Below are 20,993 nucleotides of genomic sequence, written 5' to 3'. Positions count from 1 at the left end.
ACAGCTTCACAGTGAGGTGCTTAACCCCTTGCGCCATCAGGGAGGCCCCCAATCAGATCTTAATTCAGTCTTGAGGAAGGCATGTCCTTCCAAATATGCTTCTCCTTGAGACTCCTTCCCAAATGACATTAATTTTTAGAATTTTCTTTACCTATTTGTCATTACCTTTCATTATAGTTAATCATTCCTTTTTTATAGTGAATGCAGATTTTATTTATAGAAGACTCTAAAATTAATATAAAATGCACTAACCCTTCAGGCCTGTAGGAGAAAAATAGTTCACAAACTCTACTTAATTAGTCTTTATAGCAAACCTTCTTTGTTCAGATTACTGTGGTTCTGTACCATGATTAGGCTCTAACTGATTATGAAAACAAATTTTAATCAACATACCATAAACTGTACGTGTACCAATTGTATAATTTAATATATATTTTGACATGTGTATTCACCCATAATGTGCTATCTGGATAATCAACATTCATTATCCCAAAGCATTTCTTCATGTCAAATGGTATTTTAGGGATCACATAGAGAGAAATTGAGCTAGGGATATGTTTAGTTTGTGATCACTGGGTTCAGTTTATGTGATTCATAGTTACTTTCCTAAATGGTTAAATCCCTGCTGGTTGTCCTGGTTGAAGAATAGCTTCTAGAACTATGTCCACTGCCCGTTGCTCTCACCAGCAGGTTGATAGGAAGTAGTAGGATCATATGAACATGTCCTCTGGCACTGAACATGGATCCATGTGGCTAATGGAACAAAGATAAGCAAAAATCTATAAATACAAATATCCAAGATCTTGTCTGTGGAGAATTGTTTTAAATTTTACACTCACATATATAAACACCTGATAGAGGTATTCCCAAGTAATCAGAAAACTTTAAATGACTAATAATGTATCAAGAAGTTAAAGAATCATTTGGAACTATAATGATAAAAAGAAAATAGATTTTGATTAACCATGCTCAGAGATTATATTAGCTATCTAGTGACTTTACAGAATAGAATATCAAAGAAGTTGAAGCCAAAAAATGTAGTAAAAACCTACTGTAGAACTGGGTCTTCTTAAGGTTTTAATGCAAGTGGTATTTGTTAGTTTTGGCTTTTTTTTTAAAGATTGATTTATTTGTTTATACAAGCACTGGATACAGTCAGAAATGTGGGAGAGTGAGAGAATTCACCAGAGCCAGAGCAGGGAGCAGAACAGGCAGACTGACGAAATACACTGCTGAGGGGAGCAGTGGGTGGCAGGAGAGGTCTGCGTGCCATGTGGGACCCTCACCAGCGGCCGGGGATCGAGCCAGCCCTGCAGAGGTTGCTGGCAGCTTCGCAATCCAGCGCTCAACCACTGCGCCACTGGGGAGGCCCAGCTTTGACATTTTGAAATCTGTTGTACTTTGTTTTTTATTCCAAAAGAGTTTTTACTTTTATACCTATTTCTGTACACATACTTTTCTATTTTTTTTTTAAACTGGGACCTGCTCAATGCATGACCTTTGACCTCCATACCACATGGATCTACTCCTGCCTTCCAGCATTATTTTACTTGAACATGTCCCAGTAGATGAATTGCCCAGAATTTGGTATTGTTTAGGGTATTAGAGACTATGCAGGGATTTTAAAAAGAAATGCTCATCATAATGATGATGACAGTGATGGTAGTGGTGTGTGGTGACAGTCATGGCTATGCCCATTATTCCTATAGATCAAGTTGAATCCATCAACTCCCTTGTAGATTTTTCTGAATTATCGAAGATCCCTTATTTTTTTTTCAAGTTCATGCTTACTGTAATATAAACTTCATTTTGACCTAGCCTCATTGCACAATGAGAAGCTCTGGTCAGCAATTATGATATATTTATGTGGATATTCAATCATATAAATTTTCACTAAATGATGACAATATTTTATAAATCCCAAATCAGGACACATAGATTTTTCCTACTTTACACTTTTATGGTGTTATACACTTTGGTGTATAACACCATAAATGTATAATGCTTTATAAAAGTATTGGTTTAATGCTTTATAAAAGTATTGGTTAATTTTTAGTTGCTTACAAACTTAAAATATTGTCTTGTTATGAAGAGTACATGAAAAATGACTATATTTTAGCAACACATATTTCATGTACTTACAAAAGTACATGAAAATTGAACTGGAAAACTGAGAACAATCTTATTTGTCTAGTCCAAAAATTATGTTTTTGGGTGTGTTTTTTTCACCATGGTTTACAACATTGTGTTGTAATCTAAAAAAATATGGGGAAAACAAAATAAATGACATTTTCAGTTCAAGACAAAGGTTAGAAAGTCTTCCCTGTATTATAGCTTAAAATTATTTCATACGTAATTTTGCTTTTATTCTTCATGTGTCTCTTTCTAGTTTGAATAGATCCCTTTCCATCTTTTCTCTCTTCATTTATCATTATGTTCACAGTCAGATGGCTCAATCTCAGAACAAAGAGCTCTGTGATAATGGTTTAGAAGAAAGGGTTAAAGAATGGCTTAAATTAATTTAAGAAAGAACAGTCCGATTCCCTCTTGGAGAAGGACACTGGGCTGAGTCAGATGGGGATGTGGAGCCTGGGGATGAAATTGTGAGTACTTGTTCTTGATTGAGTATCATTATCCTCCTGTTGTCTAGGAAGATGATTGTTATAATTAGCAACAAATGTCATGGGTAACTATAATTTAACTTTCCCTGTAACAACTGATAGTTTACCTTTTTCAGTGCGGTCTTCTCCCTACACACCCTGTTACTCTCCCTAACCTTCCATAACAATCAAATATAGAATAAAATATGTGCCTCATGTTATTTAGACCTATAGCAATGTTTAAATTTTTATTTTTAAAAAGTTATTAAATGATCTTTCACCCAAATTTCACTTTATTTTAAAATTGAAGTTCTTATTAGGAGGAATTAGAGATCATAGGGTTACGTAAGATGCAGGCTAAAAGGGTCCTGAGAAAAAGGATTCCAATTTTTTTGACTTTATATTATATCAAGCTGAATATGTTCCATTATATATTTTAAGATAACACAGAATGTTATATTTAGGATAGTAATTAGATGAGAAAAGTCAATGAAATAAATAAATGTCTGAGTTATCTTGGGCAAAGGATAGATGTGAATAATATCTCACGATGAAGTTTTTATTTGAGTGTAGCTACTGTCCTAATATTTTTCGTTTGCTACTACATTTCCAGAATGAATGTTCAATAGCTCCTGTCTACTTTATGTCTTTATGATCTGAATTTATTCTGTATGTCTTCACTGAGACTCTGTTAATACTCATGGTATCACTTCCTTTGTCAGTTGATAACTTCTCTTTCTGTGACCTGATGAATGCATATGTATAGGGTTCATTTTTGCTGATTACTAGGGTCACAAAAACCAATTTATTGCATGTTTTCAAATTATCATGGGATTACCCTATAAAGTCTTGATTTTTTTTTTTACCACATTTATCTTAAGGATAGGATTAAAAACAAGCAAACAAGCAGGAACACAATGTCTGTATGAAATGTTTGTGTTAAAAAACTAAACAAGGGCACAAATTAGATTTTTGTGTCCTGGATAAAATGTGACTGGAAGTCAATGAGACTGATGTTTTATATATGACTGTTAAATTAGTCTTATTATCTTAAAATCACACCCTGAATATTCTTGTCACAATAAATGATCAAAGCATACTGTAGATCTTTGTGCAAAGTTTGGTTTTACTGATGAACATTTTTCTGTGCCACTGATTAGTCATTAGAAGACATTACATAAAATGCCCGTAGTTGCTTCTTACAAATTAAAGTATATGTGTTCACTAGGTGAATTTTTTCCTCTAATGTCATTTCATTCACAACTGTTCTTGTTTGTCTCCACCAGTTTCACCTTTTCCAAGATAATTGGGTGGTGAATGTTTAGCCGTATGCCCAACCCTTGGTTAATTCAATAGATATAAACAATACTGAGTTACATTTTAAAAATGCTTATTGCAAATGTGCCCTTGGCTCTTTCTCTTCACTTGTGGGCCTTTGGTTTCATATTTTGCATTTTCAATTTGAAGGACAATATCACAAGAAAGATTTTCTTCTTCTGGTCCTCATTTCAGAGTTGAAAATATCAACATAACCACAGACAGCATTCAACATATATGGAAACTGTATTTGGATACAAAAATAAAAAAAAAGAAATATCAAATACTTGGTAGAAGTAAGAGATATAATCTTAACATGATATCTTAAGATGACTGTAGAATACTCATAACTGACAAATTCATTATATATTATCAATTATTTGCTATAAAGATGTGTTGAAATGGAAAATAGATGTAAAAATAAGCACTTTATATTTATAGCTATATTAGAAATTTTGGGTGGAAAATTTAAGGAACAGATTTAAGTATTTTTATCTGAAATGTCCCATTTAAGCTAATTTGAATAATCCTATGCAACCTATGGGTTAAATTTCTAGTCAAACTATGAATTAATTGGAGTACTGTGAGTTAACAAATATTGTAAGACTTACAAAAAGATCACATTCATTCTATTTGTTAAATCCATTCTAATATATTGTAATAGTTACCAAAACATATAATAATAGTATGATAAATCTGTTGAGGGGGCACTCAAGAGAGTATAGTAGTTGAAGAAAAACAGTATCTTCATGGCATATTACAAATACAAAAGATATTAAGCATAAATACTTTCATAAAAGATTCAATTTCTATTACCAATTATTTAAGGAGTTCTATAATATGGTAACTTTATATTTGTACCAAAATTTTTGAATTTCATTTCACAATTAGACTTTTCTCTAATTGTATTAGATAAAACAACACAAACAACTACCCCTTAATCAACACCTCAAGAGAAATTGATTTAATTTTATTTTTAAACCTTTAGAGCTATTTGGAACTTAATGTTCTAATCTCCCATTCTGGCCCGAAGTAATAAAATTTTTAGTCCACAATATATTTATTGTATCCTTCTCCAAATCATTACATAGATTAGATTATTAGTGATCTGATTAAAATTAACCAGTAGTTTTGTTTTCTTTTTATTAATAAAGCAGCTGCTCAATTCCTCAGCTCAGGCTACTCAATTAATGTACATTTCATGTTGTACTTGAAAACAGGTTATCAGCAAGTTTATTCTATCATAGATTTAAAGCAGTCTTAAAATATAATGAGAAAAAAATAACATATGACACCACTCCAAGCAAATTAGGTAAAAACAAATTTAAAGTTAAAGTACTTAAGAAAAACTATGATAGAGATATTACAAATTATAAAAGCTTACATACTTCTAACAAATGGATCAAAAAGTTAGCACTAATTTTTAAACAATTAACTGAAAAATTATGACCTGGGCAAGTCCATAGTTTAGAGTTTAGTTATTTAAAAATAGACCGATTGTTCAAGAGGTATAATTATTTTGTGTACTAATCTCAGAAGGAAATTTCTTCCAGCGTTTCTCATTAAGTGAATAATGTATAGAACAATGCCTTTTGTGACATTCCTAAAGATTGAGGTTTCATCAGGTCTGTTATAAAAGTTTATCGATGAACTATTTAAAAGTATTTAATACATTTATGTTAATATATTGTCTATAAATAATATCAACATTTTGGCTAAGCATACAAGTATATTAAGTATGACTATATATAATCTTTTCTTAGAGTATTACAATAAGGCAGAGGACAGAGAGGTAAACTTAATTCTATGGGAATATGCCGTATAATTATCACTAGCCAGCCATGGCTTTATTAGACATCTGGCCATGTCATTTGTTGCCAGGCAGAAGGGCCAGATGCTCCACCCCAAGATAAAAGCCATCATTTTGGGCAACATAGCCATAACATACAACTGGCTTTTATAATTTCTAATTGTATGCAGTAGGTTAACACATTTTTCCTGTAGGTGTACATAAATGAATAAATAAATAAGTAAATAAATATTCATAAATAAATAAATAAAATAATAAATAAATAAAATAATAAATAAATAAATAAAATAAGATTTATTTATTTATACATACAAGAGCTGGGGTACAGGACAGAGTTTTGGGGGGTGAGAGGATTTACCAGAGACAGATTGGGGAAGGGAACAGGCAGATTGACTGAAATACACTGCTGAGGGGAGCAACGGGTGAATCAGGAGAGGTCTGCTGTGCATGTGGGTCACCTCCCTGTCTGGGGATCGAACTTGTGCTGCAGTGGCTGCTGTGAGCTTCATAGGTTGCATCTTAACCCCTTGCGCCACCAGGGAGGTCTTGTAGGTATATATTTTGCAATCAATTTTCCTTTACTGTCGAAAGAATGGTCTGCTAGTCAAAATTAACTCTATCACAACTGCTTTCCTGAGACTTATAAAAGAAAAAATGAAAGAACAAACACCATTGGTTTACCTGCACCTAACTTTCAGGTTTATTTAGTTAGCCATATATCCTCTGCTGGAGAATTTTGGGGACCCGCTGTTTCCTTCATCTGTATGTCCAAAATTACAAGTGGGGCAACATCTCAGTTCTTCATGAAATGATCTCATGAAGTCATTTATTGATTCATTCATGTGTATTTGCTGCTTTCCCTGACCAAGAGAAAGTTCTACATGGGTAGAGATTTTGCATTGGGGCTGAGAGATTTTATTTTACCACATGGACTATTGGGTGGTCACCTCAACTTTCCTAAGAGGATATTACTCCATCTCAGCATACATCTCTGATTCCAGCCGAAGTAGAATATCTGTACTCCTGGATAACTATCAAGGAATACCACTTTTAAGATCCCTGCATCTCCAGGTCTATGAAAAACTCACCTGACCAAGGTATATCTATGAACACACACACACAGAGCCGTCACTGGTCGGTTATACACAGCGCTCATTGGCTGCTTATTACTCTTGACTCCTTGTATAATTGCTTTATTGAATTGCTTCTTTAGTGCAATGCCCCAGCCTACAGTGAGAAATTTTATAAGAACCAGTCTTAGGTGACATGCCGCTGCATTGTAAGAATGAAAAAGAATGCTCTTGGGTTCATTTCATCACCCAATGTCATCATTATGGGGACCCAGGGGAGAAAATTCTCTCAGATTTCAAAAATAATAATGCCTATCCTGAGCCAAATTCCTCTTTTCCTCCTTTATCCATGTTCTGAATAAGGTACCTCATTGTGTCCTATCTAAATCCTGGACTTACTGGCTCTGTCCCCTAAGGCCCTCCTTGCTCTGGGGCCCTGAAAATGTGGGATCAATATATGACCTCTTAGCCCGGTCCAGCTCTGCAGGCAACATGTGCGTTCACTTCGATTAATTTCTTCTAATGTCCTTTTCCCTGGATGCCATTTTTTAATCCTTTTGGTTTTTGTTTTATCTCTTCTTAGTATATTTTATGGATTTTGAAAACTACCTTAAATATTTTATGAAAGTGAGCACGTGAGTTTTGAGAATAATAAAGGCTTTGACCTTTCGTTATTACATATCCTCCCCAATCCAAGGACCCTGTGGTCTTTAAACTGCCCCCATTTGCATTCAGACCACACTGAAGATTTTGCTCACTTTCCCCTCCACAGACTTTTCCTGAACTGATCAAATGATATTTTATCACCTTCCCCGGGGAGGACATGAAACATGGTTCCAGTTGCTTCTATTTCTGCACATCACTTGTGCTATGCTCTTTAAGCATATAAATTTTGATAAAAAATTTTAGCCTTCTTGGAAGTATTAGATTCTGTGAGTGTAAATGTCTTTGATTTTGATGACTCATATTGTCACTCAGTTTCTTGGGTGATATAGTAAAAGATCTGAACTCTTTAAAATGAACACGCTCATTTAATGCATAAAATGAAATGTTTACATAATTATTTTGATAGGAGTTGACAGTAAAGTAGAAATTCCGAGGAATGCTAGTACTAAATATTGTCAGTAAACTCATTTCTCCTTTGTCTGAAAATACTTCTCACTTAAATGGCATAGCGGAGATTCAATATATCCTGTGAGTAGCTTTAGTATTCATACATTTTGAATAGCTGAGGTGAATATAGAAAAATCTTTTTTTATTAGGTTATCATTCATTCACTCACCCATTTATTCCTGCAGTCAATAACGCCTCTGTACCCTGAGCTAGTCTAGGTATTGGAGATACAGTGATGAAAATGCAAAATCTCTACCCATGTAGAACTTTCTCTTGGTCAGGAAAAGCAGCAAATACACATGAATGAATCAATAAATGACTTCATGAGATCATTTCATCTGGCGATGGATGCTGTGAAGGAAAGGAGAGGAAATGGATAGCAATGACTTTTGGTTAGAGGGATCAGGGGAAGCCAGTGATCTTTGATGTGAGACCCAACTAAGAGAGGGAACCAGCCATGCAAAGATAAAGAGAAGGAATTCTCCAAGCAAAGGGAACAACTCATGCAAAATTTACGTATAACAGGGTCCGATTTCATGGTTAATCAGTTAATTGATGTTAAGTACTTAGAAGAATCTCTAGTACTTAGTAGGAGTTGCATGTGTTACCTGTTGTTATTATGTATATATCCATAGTGCAATTTCTCCCTATTAAATCGCCTAATGGAGATTTAAAGTTAGAAGAGGTGTTGGAAATCATATAAAATCTTGATAGTTTACAGATGTGGTTTTAGCTCAGAGAGGTCAGATGCCCTATTCAGAGTTCCCACAACTAGTTAGTAAATGTTTAGTCTAGAATCTTGATCTCTTGACTCTCAAGTCAAGAACTTTCTACTATTAGATCTTATTGGCCTTCAGTTAACCTAGTGGCTTAGAACTATTTTCCTTCATATTTGCTTCGTGGGATTATATTTAGAATACTGCTTTTAAATCTGAATATTTTTGCAGAGGCTGAGATAACTGGTTAATGAACTTGTTATTGTTAATGAATTTACAAGCTAATGCTTTACCCACAATTGAAAGGTTTTTGGGAGTAATTAGAATTTAAAATTATTCTATTTTAACTAATAGATTAACCACAGATTCAAGTATTTCATCAGTAGCTTTAGGACTTACAATTTTTGAACACAATGGATATTGGAATATTTATTATATAATATTATATAATTATATAATATATTATTATGTTATAATATGATATGATATGATATGATATAATATAATATTATATTATATTATACTAAACTCTGTGCTACCAGGGAGGTTTTTAGATATTTCTTCAGCCTTAGTTCTTAGCTTCACTACCTATCAATAAAAAAACTAACTGATTACATAAATTCAAATGTAATTATGTACATGGTGTTATTGATCACTGGATTTTAACTTAATATTTGACATAAAGACTTTGTTAAGGCATCAGTATGTATAATTATAGGAGTAAAATGTATGATTTGGTGGCTCAGATAATGTTAAATGTTAAGTTCTCTCTTTTCACAACTTTAAAGATTTTTCTATGCATGGGAAGATTGTTTCCTGGGATAAGCTTTTCTTTGTTTGCCTCTTTATAGGTGTACTTTTGCTTAGGAAAGATTTTGTCCTCAGAGTTCATTTGCTATACATTTTGAACTCATTTGCAGTAGAAGGAGTGCTTAGCATGGTGGTCAGGTACAAATGGCAGATCATAGAAGTTTATTGCCCCATTCTTGAAGCTGGCAGATCATATTTATGGTGCTCTCCTGAGTTCTGGCCCAAATAACTTTAGAAAGAAGAAATACAAGAGGTGAATTTTTCTTCTTTATTCAGCTGAGGACCAGATTCAGTCTATCCTACCAATCTGTCTACCTTTCTACATCTCAACCTTCTATAATACCCTACTCTTTAGGCCTCCATTTTTATTTTACATTTAAAGTTATGTTTTCTGGGGCCTCCCTGGTGGCTCAGGGGGTTAAGATGCAACCCATGAAGCTGTCTGTAGCCGCTGCAGCACGCGTTTGATCCCCAGCCAGGGAGCTACCCACATGGCGCAGCAGACCTCTTCTGTCTCGCCCGCTGTTACCCTCAGCAGTGTATTTCAGTCAGTCTGCCTGTTCTGCTCCCCACTCTGTCTCTAGTGAATCCTCTCACTCCCCGTAACTCTGGTCTGTACCCCAGTGCTTGTGTACATGCATAAATAAAATCTTTGAAAAAAATAGTTATGTGTTCTTTACTTTCAGTATTCCTTCTTATTGGAATAACGTCAAACTTCATACTTAGGCACACAACATGGATACAAGTTTCCCCCATTGTCCCAGAGTAGAGTGTTTTTATGAAACCTTTTGTAAGCCAAAATGCCATAAAGGAAGTAAGCAATGACCATTAATAGATACGGAAATTTTTTTCGCCTTCCTAGATACACAAAAACAACTTACCAAATCATACCAAATTACTTTAAAATCTAAAATAACACTAACTTATAGTAAGAGCAGGAATGATATGATAAATACACACCTGAATGAAGTAGCTTCTAAGAAGAACTTGGAGGGATTGCTCTCTGCTGCTTGGGGTACCACTGCTTTTAGGAAGTCTGTTGCAAAACCAACACTGAACTCTGTCTTTGCCTTTTCTTTTGTCTTAAAAGAAGAAATCCTCTCTGGATTGGGAAACAGTTTCTAACGTAGGTCTTACCTAAAAGTGAAGTGGTATAATGTGAACAAACTTTTGAGGGTTCTTTTTTATTTTTCAAGATGTCACAAAGGTATTTCACACAGTTGGAAAGATTACTGTTAATTTTTGTTCTGATACCTGTTTTTAGGGGCAATGAGTTTATTTTCTCATTTACCTCCCTTTGATCTCTAATAGTTCCCTGTGTTCAGTCAGAGCTGTGTCCAACTTGCCCCCAATGTTCATAAATGTTTGACTTTCTCTCTCTGCTTGGTGTACGGGATTTGAAAATCTATGAGATTGCACACAGGGCAAGCTTAGACTTGTAAAAAAAAAGTGAAAAATTATAGCAATATTATCTGATTAGTTTGGGTTCATCCTGATCTTGGCACCTGCTTTATTTTCTATATTGTCTTTGTGCACTTTGCTGCCACTTTAGAGACATATACTACATGAAATCCTAGCCTAAGCAAAAACCAACAGAAGCACGGAGTTTGCCCCACATCGCTGCTGTAAAGACAGTACACAGGTCTGCTGCCTGCCAAAAATAGATCTAGTTTATAGTACGTTCAACTCCATTGCTCATATTTTTCATTTCCTCTTCCCAGCTGAATAAATGGGGGGAAAAGAGAAAAAAATTACTACCATAAAAAGTACATTTTCCCCTCTATGTTCAATTATGGAGGGACATCTATAAACACAGGCATAAAGCCCAGAGGAAAGGAGATATTTCCAAAATGTGGTCTGATAGTCACTTTAGCTTCCAAATAAAAATTGTTTGAAAATACATTTAGGACATATAAGCAGAAATATTGACATATGGTATATGATATTTGGCTGAGTTTATGGCAGATATATGAGCCTGCCTGAAGGAGCTTTGCTGGTAATTGTATAACCTAGGAAGAAAGTGATTGTCAATGACATAGACAGTTAGGGATCAATGAGCTCTTTATGGTCATGTAGAAGAATTTCCTTCGTAATTAGAGCACAGGAATGCCATGACTACAAAATATGAATACAATTAATGAGATTTTTTAGAACTAGCTGAACTCTTCTGTTTTTGTAATTTCCAAAAGATGGTATCTGCTGAGTCCCAGGTAACTGTGGCAAAATTGACCTTTGTCAAACATCTTTTGTTGATTTCTTGTTTCCAAGCTGCTTAAGATACAACATTTGTTCATTGTTTTACCTCTAAATTTATGCCACATAGGTTTAGGACATGTTTAAGAAGGCACATGGATTTGTGTGAGGAGGCAAGATTTATAGCAATAGATGCAATAATGGTATTTATATGAAAAGTAGAGTTTTGAAGAGAAAGTGAGGTTTATTAGAATGCATATTAGATTGCCATTAGGAAACTTGGTTTCTCTTTCTACATCTGCCATCTATTTTTATGAATATAGATAAATGACTTCATTCTTGGATTTATTTATATATCTCTCAAATAGAAAGATTGTCATTTTAATTTCCAAGGCTCTGTCCTTTTCTAAATATCCAGAGCATTCCACAGAGGACACAATGTGTCCAGGTAAGAACTTTTCTGTTTATGCCAAGAGTATTGACTGAAATATCTACAGATTTATATAAAAATTAAAGAAAAAATATGAACTGATTTTTTAAAGTTTTTTTTTTTTTTAAGATTTATTTTTTATTTATACTGTAGCTGGGACATAGGCCAGAGGCACGGAAGGGTGAGAGGATTCACCAGAGACAGAGTGGGGAGCAGAACAGGCAGACAGACCGAAAGCACTGCTGAGGGGAGCAGCGGGCATGACAGGAGAGGTCTGCCATGCCATGTGGGTATCTTCCTGGCCCTTTGGGAATCAAACCTGCACTGCAGAGGCTGTGGACAGCTTCACAGTGTTGTGCTCAACCTGCTGCACCACTGGGGAGGCCCTGAAATGATTTTTTAATAATTATTTTTTACCCACTCTAGTGACACCTGTGACTATTTCTGTATTAATGACTTTGGAGTCAGGAAGAAAGATATACCACCTGTAGTTTCCATAGTGATGGATCCTTGAGGATCTTCATCCAGCAGCACTGTAGCCACCTGTATCATTGTCAGAAAGCAAGATGGCATGGTCAGCTTTGGAAAATAGAAGAGATGGATGAGCTATATAGAACTGATGGAGCTAGGTGAAAATTGTAATCAGAGTAGACAATAACCTAAAAGAATGGCAAAGAAAGGGATGGCCAAGAATGGGGAGACATTGAGACCTCTAGGGCTGGAGAGGCAAATGGCCCCCAAAGTGAATGTTGGAAACTGTAGATATTTTTGTAGATAACTGTAGCTAATGGAGAGTCTCTCTAACCAGACCTCAGTGGAGAAATCAGGTTGCTTTGCATCAGCAAGAGAATCAGAAGAAAAAGTAAATACACTAAATTCTTTCTTCATTGATTCTCTGACCTCTTCCTCATATCTGCTATTGGACTAGTTCAAGATAAACACAGAGACAAAAGAAGCCAGAGGGAGGAGATCTGGTCAGGTTGCCCTCTATGACAGAAGTAGACCAAAATTGTTTCTGGGAGGGCAAATAGAGAACATCAATTATATCCATTATTTTATGCTATAGGAATGTTTTCTTCATTATATAAAAATTAGTAGTGTGGTGTGTGTGTGTTTGTGTGTGTGTGTGGTGTTTTTGTTTTAACTTTTTTATTCAGGTATAATTGACATCACATTAGTTTCAGCTTGGGCCTGAAACTCCTGCGCTCGCCTGGTGGCGCAGCGGTTGAACGCTGGGCTGCAAAGCTGCCCGCAGCCTCTGCAGCAACGGTTCGATCCCCAGCTGCTGGGCGAGGGTCCCACACATGGTGCGCAGACCTCTCCTGCTGCCTACTGCTCCCCTCAGCAGTGTATTTCGTCAGTCTGCATGTTCTGTTCTCCACTCTGGCTCTGGTGAATTCTCTCACCCTCCCTCGCTTCTGACTGTACCCAGTGCTTGTATAAATAAATAAATAAATCTTTAAACAAAACAAAACATTAGTTTCAGGTATACAACATAATGATTCAATATTTGTATGTATTTTGAAGTAATCATAATAAGTCCAGTTAATATCTCTCCCCATACCTAGTAATATATTTTTTTTCTTGTGCTGAAAAGTTCTAAGATCTACTTTCTTAGCAATTTTCAAATATACAATATAGTGTTATTAACAAGGTCACCATGCTGGAAGGTTGTGTATGTTTTTGATAGACATTTAGAATGATTCTTAGCATGATTAACTTTAATGGGAAAAGTCAGTTTCTGATATGACCTAGACTTTTGCTTTCATCACATTGTTGTTATAATAATATTCTTGCCAGGACCCTAAATGACAGTGACTTATCTAAATCCTGTGAATAGACATGTAATAGGAGGGCAGAGATTGTTCAGATTTAAGAGGGGGCAGAGATAGTTCAAGTTCATTTTTATCCATTGTTGGATATAGTTTTCTAAAATGTGTGTGAAGATTTTTTTTATTTTTATTATTTCTTACTGAAGTATAACTGACAAATATTATTTTAGGTTCATGTGTACGACATAATGATTTGACATTTGTATGTATTGCAAAATGATCACCGTGATAAATCTATTTGCTAGAGTCAGGAATTTTAAACCTAAATTTATGAGAACTATGGGTCTTTCCCTCCCTCTTTTTTTATTTTCTCAATCTCTGCCCTTCCTCTTCCCCTCTCTTTGTTTTTAGTTTAGTGAAATATTAGCCTCATCAAATTAGTTGGGAAGGATTTGTCTATTTTTCTCAAAGACATTTTGCAAAATTGATACTAATAGGTCTTCCTTAAGCAATTGGTAGAATTCTCCAGTAACACCAACTGGTACTGAAAACCTTTTTCAGGAATTTTAATATTATAATTTAATGTCATTAATGGTTCTTGGACTGCTCAGATGATCTAATTCTTTTTGTCAAGTTATGGTAATTTGTGAATTTTGAGGAATGGGTCATTTCTTTGAATGAGTCTTCTTCATGAGTGTAAAATTATTGTAGAATTCTCTTAATATTTTAACAATTGTCAGAGCTGTGGTGATATCGCCTATCCATTTCTAATATTGGTGACTGGTGTCTCCTTTCTTCTTACTTTATCAGACTTGCTGGAAATTTATAATTTTATTGTCCTTTTTTCAAACAACCAGATTTTTGTTTCATTGACATTTTTGTTTTCAATTTTGTTGATTTCTATTATTAATTTCATTATTTCCTTCCTTCTGCTTTTATTGGGTTTACTTTGTGGTTATTTTTCTATATTCTTACTGTATGTCATTTTATTATAAATTTTTGACTTTCCCTTATTTCTAACATAAGCATTTCATGCTATAAATTTCATGCTCAGCACTGTTTGAGCTATATGTCGCATATTTTGGGTATATTGCTTTTTTATTTTCATTAAGTTCTATATATTTTTTAGCTGCAATAAGATTTCTTTTTTGCAGTAATTAAGAAGTGTTACTTAATTAGATATGTATTTAGAAATATCCTTGTTGTCTTTGTTATTGATTTCTGTTTTTACCTATTATATTCAGAGACCACACTTTATGTGATTTATATCTACATACCTACCTACCTACCTACCTACCTACCTACCTACCTACCTGTGTAGTCTTTTTTCGGTGGAGTGCTCTGTGTGAGTCACTTAAGTCCTGTTTGATTGTCCTGTTCAGATCTTCTATATCATTCCTGCTTTAATGTCTGGTAGCTTTATCAGTTATGGAGAGAGGTGTTGAATTCCTATCTAGACTTTAAATAAGGATTTGTTTATTTTGCCTTTCAATTCTATCTATTTTTGCTTCCTATGTTTTGGTGTGTATGTATTTACAGTTATTATATCTTCCTGTTGATTGATCCTTTTATCTTTATGTAATATCCTTCTATTTCTCTCTGTCTCTGGGAATTGTTTTTGCTTTGAAGTCTACATTATCAGATGTTAAGATAGCCCCTCTTGTTTAAAAATAAAATGTTTGCATATTATGTCTTCTAACATTTTACTTTCAACTTTTCTAAATCATTGCATTTGAAATAAGTTTCCTAAAACATCATATAGTACCCCTGTTATTTTTATCACTGTGCCAAGCTATATCTTTTGATGGGGGTGTTGAGATCATTTATATTTCACATCATTAATGATGATGCTTAGGTCTGCCATTGTATTGGTTGCTTTGGGTTTCCCATTTATCTATAACTCTTTTCTTGACTTCATGTATTACTGGAATATTTTATAGGATTCCATTTTAATTCATTTATAATGCTTTTGAGTATCTATATATGTGTATCTGTCTCTATAGCTATACCTATAGATAGATGGCCTATCATAGCCATTGGTATAAACTTTTTACTATATATATACTGAAAAGTGGAAACCTCATTTTCATTGGGAATCTTCCCTGGGTTTAAATATCATTATTGTGAATATCAGCTGGCATTGTAACTTTTGTCTCAATCATAAATATGATTTATGAAACTCAAAAAGTACAGTATTTTATGTGTTCAATTCTTTTCATTGTTCTTTCTTCTCTCCCACGACTCCAAGATTCTATCTTTTCTTATTCCCTTTCTGTTTGAAGAATTTCTTGAAATAATTTTGAAAAGTAGTTCTGCTTGTCACAAATTATTTTAGTTTATTCTTTTTCTGTGGTTGCTTTCATTCCTCCAGTCTCCTCCTACTTGTGCATTTCTATATTGTTCCTCTGGTCTGCAAGTCCCAAACCATTTCACCTACTTCTTACCCACTATTAGATATTTGTTTTACTGTTCTCTTGTTATTTGCAGGATGAAGAGTGGGCATAAGTGAATCTGTGTCATCTTATCTGGACTAGAAGCCCACAGTCTGATTTTAAACCTAGCAAAGACATTTTAATGGTCGAAGATGCAGAGGGAATTATGAAAACCTCCCAGCAAAAGAGGTAGAAGTCAAGGAGCCCACTTAGTTTGAAACCATCCAACACTGAGTAAGTACTGTAGATGATTTACACATTCTGACCAACTCTCATTTTGTTTCATTCACTTTAAATTTTTGCATTTCTTCATTAATTTGCTACACAAATGGATGTTAATGATAACCATAAAATTTTGTTTAGTTTACTTTTGTATGCTAGTGGTCTGCTTTCAGCAAGCCTTGAGATTTAAACCCTTACAGAAAAGAAATCTATTGTAAAATTTGCTTTATCATTTAGCAGTAAATGAATTGATGGACTAATAAAAGGGCTAATGATGATTACTTAATTGAACTTACAAAATTTTATGTATGCATAAGAAGAAGGATATTCATGTATAATTTTATTCCCAGCCCCTTATGGGATGTTGAGGACTTTGATTTAAATTGTATATAAAATATATTATTATATTATGATAGTTAAAGAACTGTTTGTGGTAGAAGTATGTGTGTGCATAGAATCCATTAGTTCAGTGGCTTTAAAAGGGAGCATCTTTATCCCTTTGGGAAGAAAAATAACTGCTATTTCTATTTCTATTTATTTTTATTTCATTTTCCTTTGCATCTTATGTGTCTTAAATGTGATGAAACATGAGAATAACAACAGATGTGTATGATTTTTAAATTTTATTATATAGGCATTGATGCCATGTTATAAAATGAAAATGGTATGGAGACTAGTGATTCAGGAAATAGAAGAGTGACAAAATTTCCTCCATATTGAAATATTTAATGTGGGCAAATGTATCACAATATTTCTTGAAAGATCTTTCTATTCTGCTGAAGAGACACAGATTGTTCATAATAGAGAATTATGAATTATCTAGAATCTTTTCACAACTTGTAGTTGGCCCTGCTTACCTGTGGGCTCAGCATCTGCAGATCCAACCAACTGGACATCTTGGTAAATGGGAATCCACACACAGAGCAAAAATTCCTCATACAAGTGGATGTGCCTAGGGTCAACACTGCTCCCATTCATACGAGCTCAAAGAACACACATCAGTCTTAGAGATTTAGAGACAGAAACATTTTTTGAGTTGGCTGAAGAGAAAGTAATCTGATAGGAGAGGACACCTCTTAGATCTGGGACAACACAGGAGAGCACAAATTTGGGTGATTTAGTAAGAAAGTCTGCTGTTGCTGCTTTCAATGCCTTCTAAACTCTTAAAATCACTCCCTTGCACCATCTGTACTTCCTAAACCCCTTACCCTGTTTGACTATGTTCTTTCTACATAGCAAAAATCATCTGCTAAAATGTACCATACAATGTACCATACAATGTACTTATATTCATGTTTATTGTGGGCTGTATCTTCCCCCAGCTAGAATGTAAGTTCCCCAAGGGTATGTGTCTGTCTGCTTTGTTCATGGATAGAAACCCAGCAACTAAGAACAACACTTGAGTAAAGTGGAAATTAACTAAGTAATTATTCAATGACTACTAACAGAGTACTAGGCTGGTCTATGAATTTTAGGTATTAAAGGCTTTTATTTGTTATGATAGCTAAACCATTCTGCAGTTAGGTTTATATGCTTAGGACATTTTCCTGTTCTCTTTCTCTGCAACAGTATAACCTATATTTAGAGATAAGGTTTTGAAACCAATATGCCAGGATGTACCTTTAAAAACAGTATTAGTTGATTTGCTCTCTTTATCCAAAATAGAAGTATATCCTTTTTTTTTTATGTAGTACAATTAAGTGTGATGAGTGGCCGTGAGCCTTGAATCAAAAATCATGTTTAAACACTTGGGTTGAATAAGACACTTCATTGCCAATTGACATAGAGCCTTCATCGAAGAAGCCACCTCTGATTAGACTCACCTGGCTCCTGCCATTCTGGTGTGGCATGCAATTGAACATCTGCTGTTTAAAAGATATGTTACCTGTGCCATTTGCTCATGCATAGCTTTCTAAATCTGTTTCATCGCTTCATTGGCCTTTCCTAGCTTAACTATCCAAATCGTTTATAATTTGTGAGATGATTTCTCAGCGCAGAGTAGAATCTGCCTGCCTACTGGGAAGAGTCATTCCACTCTTAGTGTTATATTTTCAGGGGATTAGAAAGCTTTTCAGTATCAAGTGTCCATAAATATGATTATTACCTTGGAGTGGACACACTTTAATTATTTATCTGATTAGTGATTAACTGATCTCTTGTTGAGAGAAATGGAATGAAAGGGGAATAAACAGGTATGGATTCAAGAGAAAGCATTGAGAAACCCTCGATGAACAAAAGATGAAGGGAAACAATTATTTATGTTTTATTTAGGGCTGGCTCTGTAAATAAATGGGCAGTGTTCATTTAATTTTTATTCACCCACCATGCTGTACAATGTATGTGTTCTTTAAGTGTTCAAAGAGACAACTTGCAACCTGCTTTTTTGTTCTGGTATTTGATATAGTCTAGCACAGACTCTTTAGTGTACTCATTGCTGTGATTTGCTAGCATAACATTTTTGATGATTTCTGGTGCAAAGTTGATGTAATACAAAAAAACAAAATTCAGATTCATGTGTACACAACCTAAATTTATTTCATCTCATTTTTTCTGACTTTCCCATCATTTATTTACTCATCTAGTCTCATGTTTGTGGATGCCTTTTGAGCTTTTATGGCTTCTTCTGCCTTCCATATCATCAAGTTCTGTTGCTTTTGTCATAATATCTCACCTCCTTTGCTTCTTTCTGCTTGATAGACACCTGTGATATTTCTATAGTGCCATAATAACATTCCAGTGTGTTTGTCATTCTCTCTTTTTTTTTTTTTTCCTTACTGCTTATATTCCCTCAGATTCCTCCAAGCCAGATTAAGATTTCTACTTTCCAATTCTGGACATATTGTTCTCTTGCACTAAAATTTACTGTTTTCCCTTTGCCCATAAAATAAATTGTCGTAAATGATCCTGCACAATGCATAAATAATCCTTACAAGTTTTTCCCCCATTATTAATCTATTTTGAGTGTTTGGCATACTGAGGGTGCTTAAGAATGAGGGATATTAGATGTCTGTTAAAACATTTCTGTGTTGTGGCCAAAATTCCTTCTTTTGTTTTCTTTCTTTTTTTGTTTTTAAGATTTATTTATTTATTTATACAAGCACTGGGTACAGTCAGAGCGCAGACGGGTGAGAGAATTCACCAGAGACAGAGCAGGGAACAGAACAGGCAGACTGACAATATACACTGCTGACGGGAGCAGTGGGTGCGGCAGGAGAGGTCTGCCACACCATGTGGGACCCTCGCTGGCGGCCAGGGATCGAACCGGCACTTCAGACGCTGCGGGGCAGCTTTGCAGCCCAGTGCTCAACCGCTGCGCCACCGGGGAGGCCCAATTCCTTCTTTTCATGTTCATATGTTTCTTAAGCTGTATTTTCATCCACCATCATCATTTAATGTCACCTGTTATTATGACTTTTTCTTACCATAGAGTATAGAAATGTGTTTGTGTTTATGCAACCGTATCTCTCTCTACAACGTGAGAGCAAATTTTTGCAGGATAGATTTTTCTTACCTCCTTTTTCAGTCCCCATAGTACCCATAGCACATGACTGACTCGTCCCAGATCAGTGAATTGTGAGGCTGGTTTGTTTGTTTCTTTATATTTTGTCACCACTATAGTTATTCTTATATAGCAGGGACATTTTTTTCAAACATAGTCATACTTGGAAATTATAAAAAAGGGAAAAATAGACTTGCTCTTTTGAGAAGGGGAGTTATTGTTATAATCCTCCCAAATACCCCCCTTCCAGCTCCCCTCGCTGACTCTACAGCACACCTATGGTTTTGCACAATTGTGTCTGAAAATTCCAGTATTCAGCTTATATGTCATGGTCATACAGGAAGAGACCTTTTAATATCACCACCTCTGTTGTTTATCTGAAATCTTAAGTGTGCTTGGAATAAAGAGAGAAGAATGCATGAAGATGTGGGTGGGATAGTGGTGAACTTCTGTCTCCTACAATTGCATTGTCTATTTATTGCCAAATTTCAGCTCTGATAAATATCATCCTCTCTGTTGGAAACACCTAGAAATTGGAGGAAAGGAAGTTAAGTAGGTGACACAATAGAATTAGATGTTTTTAACAACAAATGACTTAGAAAGAAAGTCATACAGTGTTTTCCCATATTCTCATGGCTTTTAAAGGAAGAAAGCTGAAATATGAGGTAGTTGACATTTTGCATGCATGCAAGAGCCAAGGGAGAGATTGATAGATTGGTTTGGGGCAGAGTATTCTGTTATATTCTGAAAGGTTACAAATAGAGGCATGAGCAGGACTCAGACAAAAATAACCCTGGCTATCAAGGAAGGGATTAGTTTTGCTGGATTGTGTTCTTTGCATGGAAGAAGACAGTTGCCTTGAATGCTAATATCAAGGGGTGCCAAGTTCTGTTCATCTCTAGAGCTATTGCTAGTGTATTAGTAAGGGCAAGTAATACTCCTAACACAAAGGAAATTTTTGGAAAAGGATGAGAGAAGAATGTGAAATAAAAAGAAGATGTGAGCTACT

Source organism: Talpa europaea, assembly GCF_964194135.1.
Source record: "Talpa europaea genome assembly, chromosome: 2".
Classification (NCBI taxonomy): Eukaryota; Metazoa; Chordata; class Mammalia; order Eulipotyphla; family Talpidae; genus Talpa; species Talpa europaea.
The sequence above is the reverse complement of the archived record's forward strand: the minus strand, read 5'-3'. Positions refer to the sequence as shown.